We start from the raw sequence: 22,623 nt of genomic DNA on the forward strand, positions 1-22,623 counted from the left end.
ACCCACTTGTAACGAATGCTACGCGGCAACATGGATCCCCCTAGTAATATAAAGCAGAAAAATATTCAAAACTGCTGTTCTATCAACTTTCCTCCTGTGTGCCTTCGACATAATCCTACATGTATGTGACCTAGAAACAACTCAAGGTTCATGAGAAAGACCGTGGCACCTCGCGATACATCTCACAGTTGCAGCCCGAGATAAGCACAACCGAGATAAATGAAAATGCCCAATCACGGAAACAATATGTAGTGGCACACCGTTGACCTAGCATCAGAGTAAATAAGCTGTCGTCAGATGTCGATCAGCCGGCAATTCCTATCATTATGGTTCATCATTTGCAAGAAGTCACGGTGCGACCACTCACATCTCCGTGACGGCCTTGCAGAGCTGTCAACTAAATTACTTACAGTAAAGTCTATTCCCGAATGAGTACGTTACCTTCGTTTCCATATATCATTTACAGGTTTCATCACTGACTTCTTCCCCCAGCAGTACAGAGACACCTCCCTGCCATTTATCAGTAAAGCATGGTCGCTGGATCAACACCATAATAGCCTATATTCACCATAAAAAATGTCGACTGACGCTTAGATTTCTACTGTCGACATCGCCAAACACGTCTATAGACATTCTAGAACACAGGTCCATACAGTTCTAGCATCTATGGGAAACTTGCAATATCGATACATGAGCCTGTGATTGATTTATATGTAAGCTTAGTTTCGACCGTTTCAGATAACACATTATATCGTTTTCGATATAATTATTCTGAAGGCGAACAATGTAGTAGGGTAATAAAAAGGAGAACATATTCAAGAGATGTATCTAATTTTCACCTCTGTTCTTCCGATATAACCCCACGTAGTGACTTAACTGCAAGTCAAGGTACAAGAAGACCACATCACCTCAGAAGTCAATCGTTTAGATCTTGTGTACAACCTGTAAACATGGCTTAATCATTCTGAAGGAAACTGAGAATGCAATGGACGAAACAGATGTTATCTCAGCTGATGAAAATATGATGCCGATTGATAGTTTCGGGGCATGAAATGAGGGTAATTTACACATGTACTGGTCGACCTCAGATATTTTCGCCAACCGTATCTTCAATAAAACCACATCCGGAATCAGGTCTATCCTAATCCTGAAATTTCTTAACATTTCACTCAAAATTATCAACCAGTTTTAAGAAATTGAAGTTCGAATATAACCCTGTAAAATAGTATAAAACTGACGAAAATGGCTGGATCAGGGAGGTCAGATACCCTCCACTGAGTACGACAGTGAATGTGTTAAAACTGCTGACACAACCGACACGTATTGTTTAGATCGAAGATACATTGCTGTTGTCTATCGATTGTAATATAGAACATAGAAGATCAGTATTTCACAGGTAACAATTACTGGCCATATTATTATCCGCTGAGCCGGTGGTGTAGGCGTAGCCTGCCTGCCTCTTACCCGGAGACCCCGGGTACGATTCCCGGCCAGGACAGGGATTTTTACCTGGATCTCAGGGCTGGTTCGAGGTCCACTCAGCCTGCGTGATTAGAACTGAGGAGCTATCTGACGGTGAGATGGCGCCCCGGTCTAAAAAGCCAAGAATAACGATCGAGAAGATTCGTCGTGCTGACCACACGACACTTCGTAATCTGCAGACCTTCGGGCTGAGCAGCGGTCGCTTGGTAGGCCACGGCCCTTCATGGCTGTAGTGCCAGGGGGTTGGGGGTTATTATCCGCAGAGCCATTTTTCGCCAGGCATGCGCTGCTTTAAAACCGTTGCGCAGCCCCGATCGGATTTCATCTTCCGCAGAGTGCATGGACCTCACTAAACAGAGTGCGCACTGAACAATGAGGAAGTGACTCTGCGATGCATTCTTGGGACCGTCACTAAGCTGAGACTGTCGAGAAAAATTCCAGGCAATATCACTTCCATATGTCAAAGAGCCCTCACCGGAACTATCGGCGACCCTTTGACAGCGAAAACAACGGCTCTTCAGTGGTTGCAACAAAGTTTAGTTGATGTTTTTCTTATGTATTTATTTATATTTTGCATCATTTCAGTGTTTTTAAGTTTCTTTACGCCGCACCGACTCACACAGGTCTTATGGATTCGATGGGATAGGAAAGGGCTAGGTGTGAAACTGGGAAACCATGGAGAACCATCTTTAGGCCTGCCACCAATAGGTTTCGAATTCACTATCTCCCGATTGCAAGCTCACAGCTGCGCGCCAAATTGTTCGGTCACTGCTTCCTAAAAGAACCAGTCACCATACGTATATTCTACGACAAACTGCAGTGCGGAGTACGAAAAAATAGATCTCGAGGTACATCGACGACACATCATCATTTATCGTCGCTGCATATGAGCCAACGTCCAATATCTGAAGCATGATGGAGAAATGTCAGAAGATCAATACAATTAGGGATGTGAGCGTGTCAATGAGCCATACATCAAACAGCAGCCCACATTGCATCGATCATGAACAGAGGTCGAGCACCACCTGAAGTCGGTGAGAACGAATTCAGATATAGTGCATGGAAACACCAGCGAGCCAATCGAAATGCTGTTAAGACATACCCGGATGATGATGATGATAATAATAATAATAATAATAATAATAATAATAATAACAACAGCGTATAGGTTCCGAACAGGCTTGGTGCAATTAAGAGTTGATGTCCTATAGGCCAGTGGTATTCGAACATTTTGGGTGGTGTACCGCAAAAATCCAGTTACTTTACCTTCGGACCTATTTAAGTACGAGTATATTGAGATTATACAAGAAATAACAAATGATTGTTGCAGGATGACAAATAATATTAATTATAACCTCCTCCTTCCTCTTCCTCAGCACAGGCTTCCCGTACGCACTGAGGCATTAAAGAGTTGTGGGCGGGGATCTAAGGTCGCAAGCTTTTCCTGACATCCCAGCAACACCGGGAATTAAACCACGGTCGTCGGGATGTCAGGCAACCAGCTAAGCCCCTACACCATCCTGTCTCCCAATAACAAGAACAGTTTATTTTATATATCGTCGCTGGGCAAAGGAAACCTGGTTTTGTTTACAGAAGATGCCCAAAATTGTGCGGTGAGCAACAGCCGGAGAACACTTCCTGGTATTTTCAGTGCTTAATGATAGCCCAATTATTCGACCATTGGAGTCGTCTGTACCCTTCTCAGGCAACGCGGCAAACTTTCACAAGGCAGATGGAGAAATGTTTCCTCGTGAGTGGAACTGCGAGGTTTTCATTGCCTAGCAACAATATACAGTATATTAACTCTCTCTCTGTACTATATACTGTACACTGCTACGGAAGAAAAATTGAAGTGAACGAGTTCATTTCGACACACAACAAAAATATGAAAAAGATCAATGCAGCGTGAGTAAGCAATTTTACATACCTAGCCAATGGGACGTAAAAACTGACAAACATATTAGAATGAACAGTTCGGAAAGGGGATTCTCGGTAGTGGTAGACAAAGACACTAAACTGACTCAACCCTTTTCAGAACTGCTCACCGAAAGAGAAGCTACAATCAATATGTGTACTCCTTAAGGTACGTGCACCACACTTTGAATACCACCGGTATAGGCGACCTGGGCGTCGTCGATGAGAATGAATCCTAGAAGTGAGAAAGAAGGAAAAGGCAGAGCAGTCAGGTATGAACATATAAACAACTGTCCAAATCGACAATCGCGAGAATATCCACATTCATAGACAAGCCAAAGTCACGCGTCAAGATAGTAAATAACCACCTTAAAGAGATGATTTGCTTTCTTGCTTGAAGTTTAACGCCGCATCAGCTCAAATTCTGCGCCGATGGGATACGTACGGAACAGGACTGGGAAAGAAACGATCTGGTATGAAACTAGTAAACCATCCTAATAATAATAATAATAATAATAATAATAATAATAATAATAATAATAATGTGGGGCTCCGAACAGGGTAAGTGCAGGTACTTAGAATTGACGCTGACAGTCGGGTTTAGAACCCACCATATTTCGAAAGCAAACCAACAGCTGCAACACCCGAATCGAGCAGTCAACTCAATCAATCAATACTGATCTGCATTTAGGGCGGTCGCCCAGGTGGCAGATTCCCTATCTGTTGCTTTCCTAGCCCTTTCCGAAATGATTTCAAAGAAATTGGAAATTTATTGAACATCTCCCTTGGTAAGTTATTCCAATCCCTAACTCCCCTTCCTATAAATGAATGATGAGAAGGAATTATTTCCCCTCTACTACACCAATAAGATCCAAGTTCAGGTACCACAATAACAAAGATCAGACTGCCCTTTCACAGGACGGGTTGCAGCCCTTGAAAAGAGAGCCAACGATAAAGAACACTGACTGTAAAACAAATCGCGGAAGCGAGGTACTCGCCTGAGGCACTATAAATATCACGAGATTCGACCACAGAAAGAACACTCTAGAATATTAATATTTGACGTCCATTAGTTCCCGAATACATAGAAGTTCTTTATGAAGATAAGGGAAGGGTTACCCACTACCGAGTTGGACATCCCTGCCATATCTTATCAAGTATAGAGTGCAGTGTTTTGGAAACAGGAGTGAAACGCCAACCAGGAACAGAAGCCCATAAAGTTTTCAACAGTAATGTGATACGAGCACGATGAAACATGACCGCTCTCTACATTGGTAGAAATGCCATTCGTCATCCTATCAACATCCACGCTGCAAGAACAACTGCTAACATTCCACGTACCTAACATGACGGAATTAACTCCTTATGAGACCAAATATAGATAACGCTAATGTCAAAGGGAAGAAACCTGAACACTTTGAGAAGACTCGAGAAACGAGACTACTAACACTGGCTTTGCAGATCAATCGAAGTAAATATAGATCTAAACCTATTTTCTATATTGCCAAAATATGCTTACAGATATGGTGTAAAAGTTGTTAAGACCCGCACTTATTTCTATATAATTTAACACGTTGTATAGCATTCTGATATGAAAGACATGAATAATATTTTTAATATTCACCCACACCCATAAAATGTATAAACAAATCATAATCAAATGATCGAAGAGGAAAAACAGCAGTCACATTCTACATACAGTTGTAGCTTATTCTGTTAGCAGGAAGTAACTAATGCACGATTTCCATAATAATTTTATTTTTCAATGTTCACTGTTAAGACGGACAATAAGCAAGTGCATCTGTTTCAGAGAGAAGCATAGATGATTACAGTACTTTCGCAAACAGTGTCCATGATTAGAAGAAACAGGCGTGAGTTCGGACTGTTTCTGTTTCCACTCTCACTACATGACTAGTAGGCTATGAGAAGAACTAGGAATTTTTGTGCCAAAATTTGAATTCAGAAAGGTGCGAATTTAAACATTACGAATTGTACCAAAACCTGTAACATATACTAGGACACAAATAGGTCCTACACGACTGAAACCCGGCTAGAATTTAATCAGCACGGCTAGGATTTTGATGGCGTCATGTTTTAATTGAATCACAACAGACATTGCTAACATGTACAGAAATGCTGATCATAGTTCCCACATTGTAGAAATGCTAATTTATTAAGTCCTATTTGACATTTACATGCCATTTTGCATTTTTATGTAATTTTTTAAAATTATACGTCATTAAGTTTTATTTTGCCATTGTATGGAATTTATTAGACTATTTTACAGACACGTTAGAGTCATTTTCTTTACATTTTTGAAGCTTTTACGCGTGTAGTATTGGATGTTATCACAACTTTAAGTGAAGATGAAGACTTGAGAATCTCAACGCCTTGTCAATCTGGTACGCTCAGTCTTCAGCCCTTAGGCTGGTCGAATCTTCAACAGCTCCACCATCGGCTGTCATAAATGGCCTAGGCATCACTGAAGAGGCGTACTAGGGGAATGAGCAGCGAGGTAGTTTCCCGTTGCGTTCCTCTGTCAATCTGGGGACTAAAGAGACTTAGTTAACAACTTTTTGGAAATACCCACATTCCAGGAGACACACCTCCATTTGGAGAAGTCTTCCTCGTGAAGAGTCAAAATTTTCTTCTGAAGACTAAAGTTCTCGCTGAAACGTAAAGAATTTCACTTTTTTTTAGCATGGCAAAATCCCAAAACCTTATTATAATGTCTATAACAAATATAGCCTACACCAACTCGATTCGTATACTGACTAAAATTTCATATAAAATTTGTAATTTGTTAAAGTTTTCGGACCACTTTACAGGATTTTTTTTTTTTTTTGGTCATTTCATAGACACTTGTTTTAATACATTTAGGTCACCAAAATACTGGCCCTGTCAATCAGTATAAAAATGCTGCAATAGAAAAATCTTATCTAGAATTGGTATCGTTTGCTCATTCAGTCCCAACTTTGACACATTGAAATACAGAAGTTGAGCAAGTGGTCAGTCAGGTTAACAAATTAAGAAACAAATTGAAAACCAACACCATAACAGCTATTTTGGGGTAAGCCATGTCCGAAAATGTTGTTCATATGAGGTCCCGTCGGAAGTTCTTAAGACTTGTTGAAACTATTGCTGCTTACACTTCATCAGAAAAATCAACGGACACCCTAAGTACTTCTGGAAGAGTGCTGCTGAAGAAGATTAAGGATGCTGATTTACATTTTGTAAGGTGAATACAGTATTATTTAAAACAAGTTGACCGAGCTCGAATGCTGGAGTTGCTTACGTGCGGCTAGTACTGAGTATTCGGCAGATAGTGGGTTCGAACCCTCCCCGAAGATGATTTTCCGTGGGTTCCCATGTCCACACCAGGCAAATGCAGGGGCTGTAACTTATTTCAGGGCACGGCCGCTTTCTTACCACTCCTAGCCCTTTCCTGCCCCACGTCGCTGTAACACCTACCTGTGTCGGTGCGAATTAAAAAACAAGTTGGACGTTTAAATATATTTCTCATTCTCCCTCCCTCATTTTAAAAAGTTTTGTGTGTTTGTGCAAGAACGTTGAACTGACACTTTTTTATTTGCATTCATGCATACAGCCACCATCCGCAAATTATTCCATACATTTGGCCAAAATGGCCAGTAATGGCTAAATGTATGGAATAATTTGCATAATCATAGCGGCACGCATCAGCTGTATAATAGACCAATCCTGGAGAAGGCAGCCGAGCTTCTGTGAAATTGGTTTCCTGAAAGTAGTACCCACTCATTCAGCATGCACGTGAGCTCGAGATTAAAACCTAATATCACACGAAACCTCTCTTGCAGACGATAAAAAAAAGTGTGACTACCATCTTTAATCAAAATTTTCTTCACCTTCAGTCCAGCATCTCAGAAAACCTATTGCACTCTTGGCATTGTCCCTTCTTAAAAATGAGATTTGTGAAATTACTAAACCTGATCAATCATCTAACAATCCTACGTATAGTAACAGCTAAACCAGAAAAAATAAAAGATATCGTAGTTAGGTGGGGTCTTTTTAAGTCGCTTTACGTCGCACCGACAGGTAGGTCTTATGGCGACGATGGGAGAGGAAAGGGCTAGGAGTGGAAAAGAAGCGGTCGCGGCCTTAATTAAGGCTCAGCCCCTGCAGCTGCCTGGTATGAAAATGGGGAAACCACAGAAAACCATCTTCAGGGCTGCCGACAGTGGGGCTCGAACTCACTATTTCCCGAATACTGAATACTGGTCTCAGTTGAAGCGACTGCAGATGGTGGTTAGTGAGCCGCCAGCTAGCCCTACGAGGAATGTGGGTGATTGCTGAACACGTGTTTATAACCCCGGTAGATACAGTATGTGACTACACGAGAAGTAGTGCGCAAAATAACTTCAACCATGTTTCTATACGCGTCAAATGACAAATACAGCGTCAACATTGTGCCTTGTGCGTGAAATCAAGGACTGAGAGTGTTAAAGTGTTCGCCGTTCAGCTTCGTTACGGGTTGTAGATCGAGATATAACAAAATACCCCCCATTACGCATTATTTCAAGTGCTGGCTGCTGCAGTAACTCTGGTTATCAAAAGTTATCATAATAAACATATGCATGTATTTATGACAATCTGTACAAGTATTCCTCTCATTCAGTTAACATACAACATTGGTATTTTATTATTTGGAGTGTTGATTCTTCTTCAGGGCACATGAAATCCGGACACTTCCAAACTCGAAGATCCGCCAAGTCCTTCCGGAAACGTTCAAAAGTAACGGACACCTACTAATAATCAATATTTTAATTCATTTATACGTGTAAATCTCTTGCATCTATTATACATTTAAAGAAACATCCACGGTATTCCCTGCCTGCCCTAAGAGGCGATTGGCAGGGGCTCCATGGTCTAACCGGGGAGCGTGGTTTGGCAAAACCGGGGCCCTTACCTGAAATCTAACGTTGCTTCCACTTACTTGTGTCGGGTTAATCACTTTCATCTATCCTATCCGACTTCCTCTGGTCAACTTTCGTTCTTTTCCGACCCCGACGGTCTGAAGAGTCTTTAAATTACACGGCCCTCGTGACCCGTATCTTTCTTTGGCCAATACCTCCATTTTTCTAATTGTCGGACAGGATGCTGGCGTATTTGAGCAAATGCAAATACCACAGAACTGATCCAGGCTCGAAAATGCCAACTTGCGAACCAGAAGGCCAGGCAGCGCTCTACCGTCTGCCCGCCTACATGAGCAACGCACATGAAAGTAGCGAGAATTACCCCTGTACTTACAGGTGGGAACAAGACGGAATGATGCGCAAAATGCAGAGATCAAAGGTTCGGATAGGAATAAACACGACTGATAAAGTTGTGCCTAAAAACTGGCTTCAGTGGTGGATTTAGGTCAGGCGAATGCAGGAGGACAGGGTGCGCAGAATAACAGAAATGGCGATCGAGGGTAAGACGCAGAGGGAGCCAAAGGCGAAATAAGATTCAGTATGTAAAGATTTAATTATAAAAGGTATGGACCGAGACGTGGCCGCACGTATTAACACGTTACAGCTATGGAACCAAGCTCTGCGTTCGAGAGGCGTGTGGGTTCGAATCCCACCGTCAGCGGTCCTGAAAAAAACCTTTTCTGTGGTTTAACCATTTTCACTTCCAGGCGAATGCCAGGCAATTTCTATTCGTGGGCCGCAGTCGATACCTCGCTGTAATTTTATTCACCGTCGTTCATTCAATCGTCCAAAAGCTCCTCAACTGAAGTTGTTCCCAGGAAGGGGATCCAGCGGTAAAATACGCCACATAACTGCACCTCGCCTCAACGCCGTTTTCGGAATTCGGGTCGAAGTAGTAGACAAACATTGATAAAGAGTGTGAAATTAAACAAAACCACAGAACCAATTGCAAATAGTTCATTAACAGAGGCTTGCAAACTGAACGCAGAAAGGTGTAACAGTCCCCAAAGATCTGCGTATTTTCTGAACACACTAAATAACTGACAAATTCACTAAATAAGAAAACGGATTCAACTCTGAAGGAGAGCATGAATATCTTACAAGAGAATTTGGAAACGAAAAGAAACAATTTCAGCTTTCTAGTAAGCCACTACTGGGCGCGGTAATTTGGACACCGGTCGGTGTCTGGCAAGCGGAGACGGGAAAGGCAGGGGACAGACGGTTGCCATAGTAACGGGCGGGAAACTGTTGGCTTGGCTCCGGTCGCCATGGCTACGCCCTGCCGGCTCAATGCTTCCCCTTTCAACAGAACCCTACCCTTCACGTGAAATATTGAAACTTCTAAATACCAACCTATATTAGGACACACTGATGAGACCAAGCTGCTCGTAAGCATGGAAGACAGTAAATAATCTCCACGCTGAGCGTGAAACATGCATGGAATATTTACATTAAAAGAAAACTAGTATAGAATCTGCTCTTCACGACAATATTCTATTTCACGTTATTTCCTCCTCAGAGGACAGCTCAATTAAATCGCGTTCAGACTACTTTTTTGATCAGCTCATCGTTTCAACAGTTCGATACGCTCCTCACTACGGCCGACTTCATTTCAGGTGAGATGTTTTGTTTACTATGCACTACGTGTTATGCTAAGGGCTAGAACAAGTTCGTAACTTTCAGCGACAAAACACCAAAAATCGAGGATCGATCCTTGTCCGAGAGTTCCAACTTGATCCACTCTGTGTCCTGAGGTAAACCAAGGTGGTAAAAAAAGACCACGCAATAAGGTTTCGGAAGGCACCACCACGTGGCAATCTGCAGGTTATGTAGCCGGGATGCAGTTATCCTGGCAACTGTAAAAAGCTGCCAGGTGGTGGTGATTATTGTTTTAAGAGAAAGTACAACTAGGCAACCAGGTTCGGGTTACTTTTTGCATACATCTTTCTATTAAACCACAGCTGATCACTATATCCTTGAACATGTCCCATGTTTTCGAATTTTCTCTCCCGCCTAGCTTACAAGTATCGACTCGTCGTTAGAGATTAGTGCCTACTCCATGTAGTTTGAGAACGTCAATCAAATACTGAATTAGATGGCTGACCACATTTAACACAGTAAAGCCTGGTTATGTACAGTTCACACCTAATACTTCTACGACCTACGAGGATGATGATGATGATAATAATAATAATAATAATAATAATAATAATAATAATAATAATAAAAATGCCTCAGCTACTGAGTACAGACATATTTATTTATGATGCTATAAAAATGCCATCTAGGCTTACTTTGCGTACGACGTTCCGTTTCTCTCCACCACATGGCAGAGTAAACCAGATCTCGGTGACATACGGCTTAATCTTTCATTATTGTTGTCGGGTAAACACCAGACACATTTCACGTCTTCTGCTAGGGTAGTCCACATTATATGTCACAATATTCCACTAACTGCTCGCCAAGTGATACTATGGAGACGAAATCTATCCAGCAATCCGTTACTTGCGGAGAAATTAACTACATCTAAATCAGAAGCAAATTTGAGCGCCTTTTCCAGCAACAATGCTCCACTAACAAGTTGTGCTTTAGTACGGCCTAGACTGAACCACTCCAAAATAGTATTATCTGCGCACTTTTTAGTGATAGATTTTTGTACTCGTTGGAGAAGTAAGAAGGGTTCCGTTAATACTGCCAACTGAGTGGAAATGAAATCTGAATTGAATCGATAATATGATCGATCGATATGAATTTTATAAACCTTTATTATTTTCAGCAAACAACTGTGTTACACACACAATATATAATAATATATAACATTTCCCGTTGCGAAACGTGTTCCTAGCATGAATTCTATAGTTTGGCTTTGCTGTGTAAACAACAACAGTACGAGTACTTAAAGTGTACGCCAGATGTCGCACAGCGATGATAAGCAATTCTTAGTCTGTGTTTCAAAGGTTGCCAATACGAATCTCGAAGATAACCGAAGTCGACCACTTCAGCACTAGGGTGTAAATCTATCACTAAAAAGTGCGCAGATAATACTGCTCACTTCTTCGCAAAGCTGCTACCGTCACTTTTTAATGCCTTTATTCACATTTTCATCGTATTCCTGTCAGGAACGTTTAGGAATTGCAAAATAGTTTTGGACTTTACTTTTTCTGTAATTAAAACCGTTGAGATCTCCTCCAGTTAATACTCAGCTTTATTACAGAATTCCGTTTTCTCAGTGATTTCGTTTTATCTTACACTCACGCACTCGGTGCTATTCAGTAACGATGACAATCAGACATCCCAGGATTACTTAATACATATACGAGAGTACACGAAAATGGTCAATACAACGCTATGAGTATTTTTACACAATTCTCTGGTCGTATGAAAGGGGATACATTGTTGATTTCTTATAACATTATCCATACCCACTGGTCGGAGAAAAGGGAGGTTATCCTGAACGCCGGAAACTTCTAAACGGTACGTCGTTTGGAAAGCGTTGGTCAACAATCAGAAACAGTTATTATATAAAAGGGTATGCAAGCCTGACTTCAGTTTACGCCCCGTAACACGTCTAATTGTTTAGCAAAGAAGTGTGGTATCTCGCCCATCTCATTGTTGAGTGGGCTTAAAATTATATTTTCTTTCCCTAAAAGGCTTCCGCAGTGCAGAAGTTAATAATCGGGAAATCCGGTTTCCAGAGTTAATATCTGCTGATACAATCAGTGCATGACGGTTTAGATCATGGCTGATGAAGCTTTGTTTCATCTCATTGGGAATATTAATTCTCAGAACACTACATCGGAACCATGAAATTCCCCTTACGATCAACGATGTACCTTGTCATGACACGAAAATGCGCAGTTAATGCACGAAGAATAACTGCATACATATACGTATTTATTTATTTATTTATTTATTTATTTATTTATTTATTTATTTATTACATCTACGTCTACTTTCAAGCAAGGCGGTACTGCAGCCCACATTCCATGTATTCACATGCCTGCAATTAGAAATGCGTTCGGAGACCGGATAATAAGCTCGTTCTCCAGATCTCTGTGTGTGTGACGCGTATGAGGCAAAATCTGAAACGAAGTCCATCGGAACAATCCGGATTTAGCTAAAACGAAATTAGATGAGCGACAAGTGAAATAAGAGAATACGTATTACGAAAATGGATATAATTTCCAGCAACTACTACGACATAAAGATAAGAAAAGGTAAATAAGCCAATGCCTGCTTTTCATTTCTTTCTTGTTCGTGTATGATTAAGAGGCCGTTGCCTAATTCCTTCCTGCCAAAAGAACAGCGACTGTCTCCAGCGGGAAGAACCGGTAGGGTTCTGGGGTAACACAGCCTGCCCTTACCGGAACGCCTCATGAATTTGCCGTAAACTAAGCAAAAAATAAATAAATAAAAAAATCGGTCTCTTTCATCATCCCTAAAAACTGGAGTATTGGATTTAGTTACACCCTGTATATATTGGAAATTGCTGATCTAGGAAATCAAATAAACGAAACAGGAAAAAAACACCCCCCCCCCTTCAAAGAGTATTTAAAATTGGTTACCTCAAACTAAAAGTACGCCCTAACTACTGGTTTCAACAATGGCGAAGTATCCAGGAAGTGAACTCAGTGAGCCTGAATTTTTGACGACCAAGGTCAAGGGACAATAGAGAGATGAACACGTTCCCACAGCTCCACCCAGACAGGGAGCTGGCTATATTTAGCTCCTGTCAAACTGCGGGAGGGAACATACCAACACACGTGCTCCAGCTGCCTGCCTATCCAATGCCTCAAACTTGTTGCTTTGCTGTCACACGGTCTCATAACACACACGACATGCTATCGGCGTTGTAGAGTCACGTTTGAACAAAGCGCTTTTACTATTTGGTTCACGTCGCACCGACGCACGTCTTACGGCGACGATGGTATAGGAAAGGGCTAGGAGTGGGAAGGAAGTAGCCTTAATTATCGTACAGCCTCAGCGTTTACCTGGTGTTAAAATGGGAAATCGCGGAAAAATCCCATCAGGGCTGCCAACAATGCGGTTCGAAACCACCATTTCACGAATGCAAGCTCACAGCTGGGCACCCATAAATGCACGGTCAATTCGCTCGGGAAACAAAGCATTCGCAACAGATAAACCAATACTCAAAACCACTGATCGCTTCCTATCAGAGTTGGCGTTTATAACAAAACTCATTGACTGAATAAATTGTCCAACGAGTTATACTTGGAGACAAAACATGACGACCTCACCTCACACCGCGTCCGCCTCTGTAGCGTAACGGTTAGTGTGATTAGCTGCCGTCCTCGGGGGCGCGGGTTCGATTCCCGGGAAGAGGACACGAGTTTACTTACTTATCTCAAGCCGCTACTCTCCAGCGGCAGCCCGGTGTCTATTAGCATCTGACAGGATTTACTACGTCCACTGTAACCGGAGTTGCCGTAGCGTCTACTAAACTTCATACGAAGAAAGGCTATTCTATCCTCTTTGCTCAAGACCGAAAAAGAGTGTGGAGGAAAGTGGTTTGGCAACCTCCCAACACCAAACAAGGACCACTAATAACTCGTTACCTCAACAGAGCGCCAGGGTGTGGTTAACAGCTGACTTCCACTATTGATAACCTTAACCATAACAGGTTTTATGTTTGATCCTGTATTGGCTTGCCTGGCTCTATTACAGAACACCGATGAGGCATTAACTTCCTACTGGACGAGGACTGTATTTATTGATGTTATTTCGGAAGTAAATGAGGAAATTATCGGAGATCTCCATCAAGTAGGCCTTGAAGTCTTAGCCCCCGTCCTGAACCTGGGAGTGAAATTTAGCAACAAAAAGAGAGAAAACTTTCTATACTTTGCACTTCCACTCCGAATAAAGAAGCACGGTGGACACCATCTGGAGGGAAAACGAAACAAGGTCGAAGAATTTCGCGTCAAGCATTCAAAGATCTCAGAACGATGAACATTTCCTGGGACACCACCATTGGAAAATACTTTGAAACGGACCATACGATTATTAGAAGTATCAGAAAGTTAGTAAAAATATCTCGGTTGTCTCTCGTCGGAAAAAAAAAACGCATTAAACATCTCTCTCTCTCTCTCTCTCTCAAATAATATCTAATAGATCTCGGCCAGACGTGCTGCACCCAAAGAGGTTTAACCCAGTTATATTCTTGATAATGTTCGACCATCGAGTGGGAACTTTTCCACGATCTCTCCTTGCTGGAAATATTTCCAAGAATGACCAGGCTTTTTTTTTTTTTACGTCGCATCGACACAGATAGGTCATATGGCGACGATGGGACAGGGAAGGCCTAGGAACGGGAAGGAAGCGGCCGTGGCCTTAATTAAGGTACAGCCCCAGCATTTGCCTGGTGTGAAAGAGGGAAACCACGGAAAACCATCTTCAGGGCTGCCGACAGTGGGGTTCGAACCTACTATCTCCCGAATACTGGATACTGGCCGCACTTAAGCGACTGCAGCTATCGAGCTCGGTAACTAGGCTTTTTAATGCTGTCGTTCCCACGTCACATAGTGTATCCAAAGAACTGTAAAACTCGTTGTTTGCATATAGATGATAATCTGATTCTGGGGTTGAGCTGGTTTATAATAGAATCAGTGGTGCGAAATACTGTCCAAGGTATGCGTAACATTCTTCGCCGCCACCACCACATTTTAAAAGAATCGATTTTCTTCAGGTCTGTCAGTGTGAAACATAAATGACTTAAAATTATATGCTGCCCAATTTTTCGTTGCAAATAATATTAACCCGGCAAGACTGAAATTTCCAATTCGGCTTCTTTCATATTGTTACGCCACCGTATACAAACAAAATAATGTACAACTTTTTGCACAACTTGACTATCCCTGGACTGAAACACTAAGCTCCCAGAAATTCGGTTTAGCAATTCTCCAACATGTAAGAAACAGACACAAATTGAAAGGAATCTATTTTCTGCTTCTGTACACCAAATCCGAGATGAAAACGAAAAGGAACCAAAAATTTTAAGTGCACAAACGAAGTTATAGTTTTTTTTAAAATGCAAATACGAGTAATTTACTGACTCAAATATTACGAGTGGTGTTGTATCCGCATTTATGTGTTAGTTTTTGTACAACGGTAGCAGCAACGACGTCTCTAAAATATGAGTGGCAGCATTTTGAAAGGGCCAATTAAAATTGTCGAAAATAAGAATAGGCCTGTGTTATGCTCAATGCCAGTTCCACTGGTCCTGTAGTTTTAACACGATTGTGCGAAAAAACAGATGTCATGTTAAGCTATGGCGCAATTCTTCTTGCAAATAATTTAACAAACAGTTATTTTCTGGTCAATATTTGAAAAAAAAAAAATTGGTGTGACAGTTCACTCTAAGAATGTTTGTGTAAAATTTCATGAGATTCCGCCGCGTGATTTAGTTTCGGAAGGAAGGAAGGAAGGAAGGAAGGAAGGAAGGAAGGAAGGAAGGAAGGAAGGAAGGAAGGAAGGAAGGAAGGAAGGAAGGAAGGAAGGTAAACGGACACATTTCATTTTTAAAATTTATACCATCTTAATTTCATCTGAACACGTATAGATTATTAAGCATATGTCTCTCATTTTCCTTCCACCGTGTGCTACTCTACTGGGACATGTGTTTTCGACTGCCGGTCCTGTTTGGTTGAGTAGCCCTCACACCAACTTCATAGATAGGCAACTCAACACCATGATGCGTATCATCACCGCCACAATAAGGTCTCTAGTTCCACATATATCCTTAGCCATACTTCCCCACCAGGCCTTCGACGTAAAAACGCACTCCTCAGGGAGTTCAAGAAAGTAATTAATAATCCCCAATTACAAATTCGTGGCGACATCGCTGATATCCATCTGAATCGTCTAACGTCTCGAAATCCAACAATAAGAATGCAAGAATACCAACATCAATATAACTAAAGAATGGCAGGAAAAACAAAATACTCTGCCTAAGTCAACTGTGCCAAACACTGGTTCGTTGCTGCTACCCGGAGTTGAGCTTCTTCATAAAACCTAGTCTACTGTTAACAGCATACGAAGAGGCGATGGTTAACTGCGCAGATTTTCACCACAAATGGAAAACAATTTCTAAACCTAACAACGATTCCGGTGCCTCTAAGCAGACCATCCAGCATATTATCACCGAGTGTCCAAAATGAAATTACAATGACGACATCAGTGATTTTGCTTCAGCGTTTCAAGAGACAATTAGTTGCATAAACCACCTGGACATAAAAATATACAGTAGTTTGCTATCCAAAATCATGTACGTAGGTACTCTATCTGTAAAGCAATTCGCTAAATAAACAAACTAACTCCTTAGAAACACTATGAACTTTATCTGATATTAGAACAGATTTCTGTGGCTAGTATCAGGAGCCACACGCAGATAGGCAGTAGCCATAGAGAACGCGCGCTCCAACATCCCACTCGCTTCACTCATTAACTTGGCGGCATCACAAATCAACCAACATCTGCCATCACCTCACCTGCTGCTGGTGACGTGTAAGCGGCCTGGTTATGGCCCCTTCACACGAGCAACTTGTCCCAGTAGAGCCCAGGTCCAAGATTTACTTTCACAAATCGCAGCGATAAACGTCGGTAAGCACATTAAGCGGCTCTCCCATGTTATTCGGCAAGGGATATATTTCAGCGGGCAAAGCCTCATGCAAGTACGTTAAACTGCTAGAATTTTAAAACAGGCGTCGTCTGACTTAATGTCCATCATCAATAGGCACTTCCACCACATATTAGCACTATAACAACGGAATTTCGACGCCTCTTCGCGAACCACGAGTCCTAAAATCGACACTGAACACTGAATTCGCAAGCCATAGCTTTGGGACAATTTTGACAACAAGAACGTCAGTGGAGGCGTATCATAGTAGCTCACGGGCAAGAACGTCCGGCTCCATGGCTAAATGGATAGCATGGTGGCCTTTGGTCACAGGGGTCCCGGGTTCGAATCCCGGACGGGTTGGGAATTTTAACCATTTTTGGTTAATTTCGCTAGATGTGTGTGTTGTCTTCAGCATCATTTCATCCTCATCGCGACGCGCAGATCGCCTATGGATGTCAAATCGAAAGACCTGCACCTAGCGAGCCGAACTTGCTAAGGACACTCCCGGCACTAAAAGCCATACGCCATTTCATTTCACGGAAGAGAAGAATTTCTGGAAAGGAATAGAATCTTTCACGAGCAACTTGCCCCAGTGGAGCCTAAGTCCAGGATTTACTTTCACAAACTGAAGTGATGAACGAAGATTAAGTACTCTCCATGTTATTCCGCAGGGGTCATTTATACTCTTGTGCCAGTTTCATTGCATTTATATGAAGTTCTTAGCAATTAAGAAATTTTAACAGTCCAGTATTCAGTGACTGATTGTTATGACATTAAGAAAATGCTAAGATTTTACAAAAACAAATTATCTGAAATACTGCCAATCTTTATATGAAAAATAAGCGTAAATACGTAGATAAGCGTGGTCCACATTTTTCAAATAACCCCAGTGTCGGAAAATCTTGTTTCATTGATTTGAAAATCAGAAGAGTTAAAGGATTCACTTTTTGATATTTCCGTTGTCAGTTCAATACGTAAAGCATTTTAACGTTTTTATTAATACGCGGCATTGCATCACACAAAATAACAAACTACACTGACCGGCAAAATTAATGAATTACTTGAATTTTCAAAAGAAAAAAGTATGTCAAATTGTGAAACATTTGTTTTATTATCTATACTGATTATTTTCATTAAAAAATAACCTAAGAGAAGCAATTACAGACAGATAACATTACTTGGATAACTTTCATGAAAATTGTACCGGGCGGTACACCTCCGCTCCGCTAATTCAAACATTGCGCCAGTCGAAATTCCTCTACTGGAGGAAGCCTGAACTTTAACTACAGTGTTAATTCTCTAGTTTCTCAGAATATGTCCCTACTTGTAAATTTTGAAGTGTTCTGAACAGTGTCGTTTTCGATGTATTTTTGTTTTGCCTGTAGTAAGAAGTGTGAACATTCTCTTCTAGATGGCACTACTGAAGGACTACAATTATGCACCCTAGTGAGAAGTGAAAGAACTGTGTTTTTTGGAGAAATTTAGTATTTATAAGTTTGTTCCTTATTAAATTTCTTTCAGCTTGTGTTTAAGTTGGCAACGTTAACCCTTTCTTTCCGCCAGTTTTGAATTCGACCAATGAGTAATTTCTGTAATTAATTTTCCACCAATCCTGGTTTTCTTTTTCACTTCTGACGTGTAATCTTTTGGTCGTCCAATAAAAGGCTTGTGGGCGGGTGTTCTCATTCCTGAAAGGTCTCGAATGTTCCGCGAGGGTATATAAACTGCTGACTTTCGGGTCTCTGCGCCACTTCAGTAACATCTATCAGTGTGTAAATTATGTATCAGGGGGCGGGAAGCGCCTCTCTCTTCGGGCAGCAGTTCAACCACCAGGTAATGGCCGTCTTATAACTTCTTTCTTGCTAGCTCAGCAGTTTAACCCTCGGGGCGGGTTCGAAACTTTTATCATGTAACTTTCCTTTAAAATGTAAAAGACTCTTGGTATAAATTGTATCTCTTTAAACTACAAATTGGGATAGAAAGTGCCTACCCTCTCGAGCTCCCTTTCATATTGTTCTTGAGGTGACTACGTTTTCTCAACCATTTTTCTTCATTTCGAAATGTAATAAGTTTTCCTATCGTGTCACCTCTTTAGTATGGGACTAGCCCTTGCATTAACGGCCTAGTGCCAAGTAGGTTTTAAACAAAATGTATTAGGAGTGCAGTTTCGCCTCCTCTCAAGTTGGTATTTTTGGAGGCCATGTAATTGTCCTGGTTCTTCACTGAATAGGCCTCAGTAAGTTGGGTATTTTTACCCCTGTTATTGTAATTGGAGGACAGCTTAAAGGTGGAGTTCGGTGTGGCCTTTGATAGGCTTGAATTTTGAGAGCGAGTTTGCTCTTTCTTAAAAGTTGATTTTGTGTGCCTCGAGGAGGCTTTATTAGGTAATTGGGAGCAAGTGCTCCTGGGCATGATTGGGGTTTTCTGCCCCTTTGTCGAATCTTGTATTTGGGTAAAGTCGGGCTTACTGCTCAAGAATTGTGTGTCTGGCTCTCGGAGCCCAAATCCTGTAACACTGTAATTGAACATTCTCGATTTGTTGTTAAGCTACTGAGTACCTGTTATATTTGTTATTTCTTGATCTTGAAAAGAAAAATATAACCTTGTTAAATTTTAAATTAACTTTAATTTCGTAGATTGAGACCTGTTCATCCCAGCACCTTCTTTCACCTCTAACTACCACGGAGAACTCCGTAACAAAAATAATCAACGTAAGTAATAAATGTTCCACAATTCAAGTGATTTGTTAATATTGCCTGCCATACTGTATCTAAAACCGTAAAACCTACTATTAAAACGGACTACAAAATAGAAATACCAAATTTAATGGCAATCAAATTAAAACTGACTCAGTGGATCAGTGGTAGAATGTTGGCCTCCAGATCCCAAGATTGCGGGTTCAAAGCCGACAGAGGTAGTCGGATTTTTGAAGGACGGAAAAAAGTCCATTCGACATTCCATGTCGAACGATGTCTGCATGTAAAAGATCTCTGGTGACACAACTGGAGATTACCCGACAAAATGTATTAAATCTCAGTCACAGACGCCCAAGAGGGTTTCGATTTACTCGGTCTGCCATCTAGTGGGCCTAGAATACATCGGAACGTCGAAATTGACGAGCAGACAGCCAGATGGCGAAAAATTGAAATGTCTGCACACGGTAGCGGAGGCCATACGATTATTATTATTATTATTATTATTATTATTATTATTATTACTGACGTACGCAACATTTTCAGTTCCAGAAAAACATACCTTCCAGGAATTTACTCAAGAAGACAGCCCGACCCCCCCCCCCCCTTTTAATATTTTCCGATTCAGAATTAAGTTTACGGAAATTAGGTGGCTCACATGAGGTGAGCTCAATATTCAAAAGAGTGCTCTCACTATGTTCGCTTTTTCAGCCCTTAGACATTTTACTTAGATTATAGAATAAATGGACAACTATGAAAACTTTGAAAACCATAGGTCTGAGTTATTTCCCGCGTACCTTTAAAATGGCAGTACATGAAAAGAGAAGAAATATTACAATGTGCCCCAAATTTTGGAAGATCTACTAGCAGCAAAATCTCGGTTTTCGCGCTATGACTGGGTCAATAATCGAGGAGGGTCCTTCCCCGTAGTTCACTACCCCCAACACTTTCTTCTGATGTAGAGATAACTTGTCGAAACCGGTCCACAATTTCGTCCCCATACAAAAGGTTCTGAAAAATACGGCGCAAAAGTAACCACCTACAGCAATTTGCTTTACGTCGTACCGAAATATGATCTTATGGCGACGATGGGATACGAAAGAACGAGAAGCGAGAGAGAAGCGGCCGTGGTTTTAACGGACAGCCCCAGTATTTGCCTGATGTGGAAATGGAAAATGACGGAAAACCATCTTCCATGGCTGTCGACAGGGGGGTTCGAACCCACTGTCTCCCGAATGCAACTTCACAGCTGTGCGACCCTAACCGCACGGCCACTTGCTAGGTCAAAAGTGATGAACTAGTTTTTCCGAAAAGGGAGATCTTGCGCAGAACAAATCCTAAACCTAAAAACCATACTACAGATTCGCAAAACCAAACAGTGATCACGTTTGTTGACTTCAAAAAGGCGTATGATTCCATAGATCGGCAGACCCTGTTCAACATACTAGACGAATTTCAAGTCGACAGGAAAACGAGGGAATTGATTTTAAAAAACTCTGACCAACACAACATCAAAAGTTAAGTTGTTGGAAGTAATTTCTGAACCGTTCGAAATCAGAACTGGTGTCCGACAGGGAGATGGACTATCATCACTACTATTCAATTTAGTTTTGGAAAATGTGATTCGTGAATGGAGAAAAGAAACTAAAGGTATAAACATTGGCAGACTTTTTAAAGACAAAATTCACCTTGATTGCTTAGCTTTCGCAGATGACCTTGCGATCCTTTCGAACAACTGACAAGAAGCAATCCAATCCATAGAAGAATTGCATGAAATAGTCGCAAAAACTGGACAAATTTCATTTGAAAAGACTCAGTTTATGGAAGGAACTAAATCAAGATTCGACAATCAACCATTATTCACCAAATGTGGAATAATTTCCCAACGAGACAGATTCAAGTATCTAGGTGAAATTATTCAACCAGCAGGGTTAAATAGGAAGCTAACAAAGAAAGAACTGCTAAACTGCAAAGGGCTTACAATATCACATGGAACAGATACAACAAAAGATATATATCAAAAAATGCAAAATTACGACACTACAATACAGTCATCAAACTAGAGGCATCTGAAACGTTGATCATTGGCGGCAGGTGACAAATGAAAAGCATTGAGAAACAAGAGAGGAAAATTCTCAGAAAAATCCTAGGACCAAAGTTCGAAAATGGAATTTGGATGAAAAAGAAACCACACGAAATTTTTCAATTCACAGGGGGAAAAAAATCACAGATACCATCACAAAGAGACGACTAAAATTCTACGGACACCTACACAGAATGGATAACAGGCTGACAAAGAAAATTCTAAATCTAGCTCTAACCCTGAAAATCCGCAACAATTGGTTAGCAGAAATTTATGAAGATCTACAAGAAATGGGTATTGAGGACGAAACTATTCAAGATAGAATGAAATTTAGAAGCTTAGTAAACAAACATAAATTTTCAGAGAAACCAACAAGAAAAAATACAGGTTGGACAGAAACACGCAGAAAGGAACACAGTGAAAAAAATGAAGAGATATTTTTTATTGGGAAGAAAATAAGAAGAAACATTGTGCAAAATAAATTCAAACATGCTCCACAGTTGGGCACAACGAATCAATAATAATAATAATAATAATAATAATAATAATAATAATAATAATAATAATAATAATAATAATAATAATAATAGCCACTAAACTCCATAAGGCGCACAGACTACCGTGGAATCACAACAACATAAGAGTCATATCGCGTAATGCAAAATTACGACATTACAAAAGAGTTGTTTTGCCGGAAGCCGTATACCCCTCAGAAACCATGTTCCTTGGAAGTCACTCGAAAATTATAGATATTGAAAAACAAGAAAAGAAAATTCTCCGGAAAATTTATGGTCCCAGGAGAGAAAATGGAATGTGGATTAAGAGGAAAACACCGGACCGCTACTCATTAAGTGACAGGTTCAC

At 41.0% G+C, this 22,623-nt stretch overlaps 1 protein-coding gene and 1 non-coding gene across 3 annotated transcripts in view; both read right to left on the minus strand.

Moving 5' to 3' along the window:
* pum (pumilio) overlaps positions 1-22,623 on the minus strand; it is a 978,781-nt gene that overhangs the window by 557,045 nt on the left and 399,113 nt on the right. The gene's annotated exons all lie outside the window — the stretch shown is intronic.
* LOC136885834 (small nucleolar RNA SNORD49) lies at positions 272-343 on the minus strand. Its single transcript, XR_010861628.1, has one exon. It is a non-coding gene; the product is annotated as a small nucleolar RNA SNORD49 (small nucleolar RNA).

This window comes from Anabrus simplex, chromosome 14, assembly GCF_040414725.1.
Source record: "Anabrus simplex isolate iqAnaSimp1 chromosome 14, ASM4041472v1, whole genome shotgun sequence".
Taxonomy (NCBI): domain Eukaryota; kingdom Metazoa; phylum Arthropoda; class Insecta; order Orthoptera; family Tettigoniidae; genus Anabrus; species Anabrus simplex.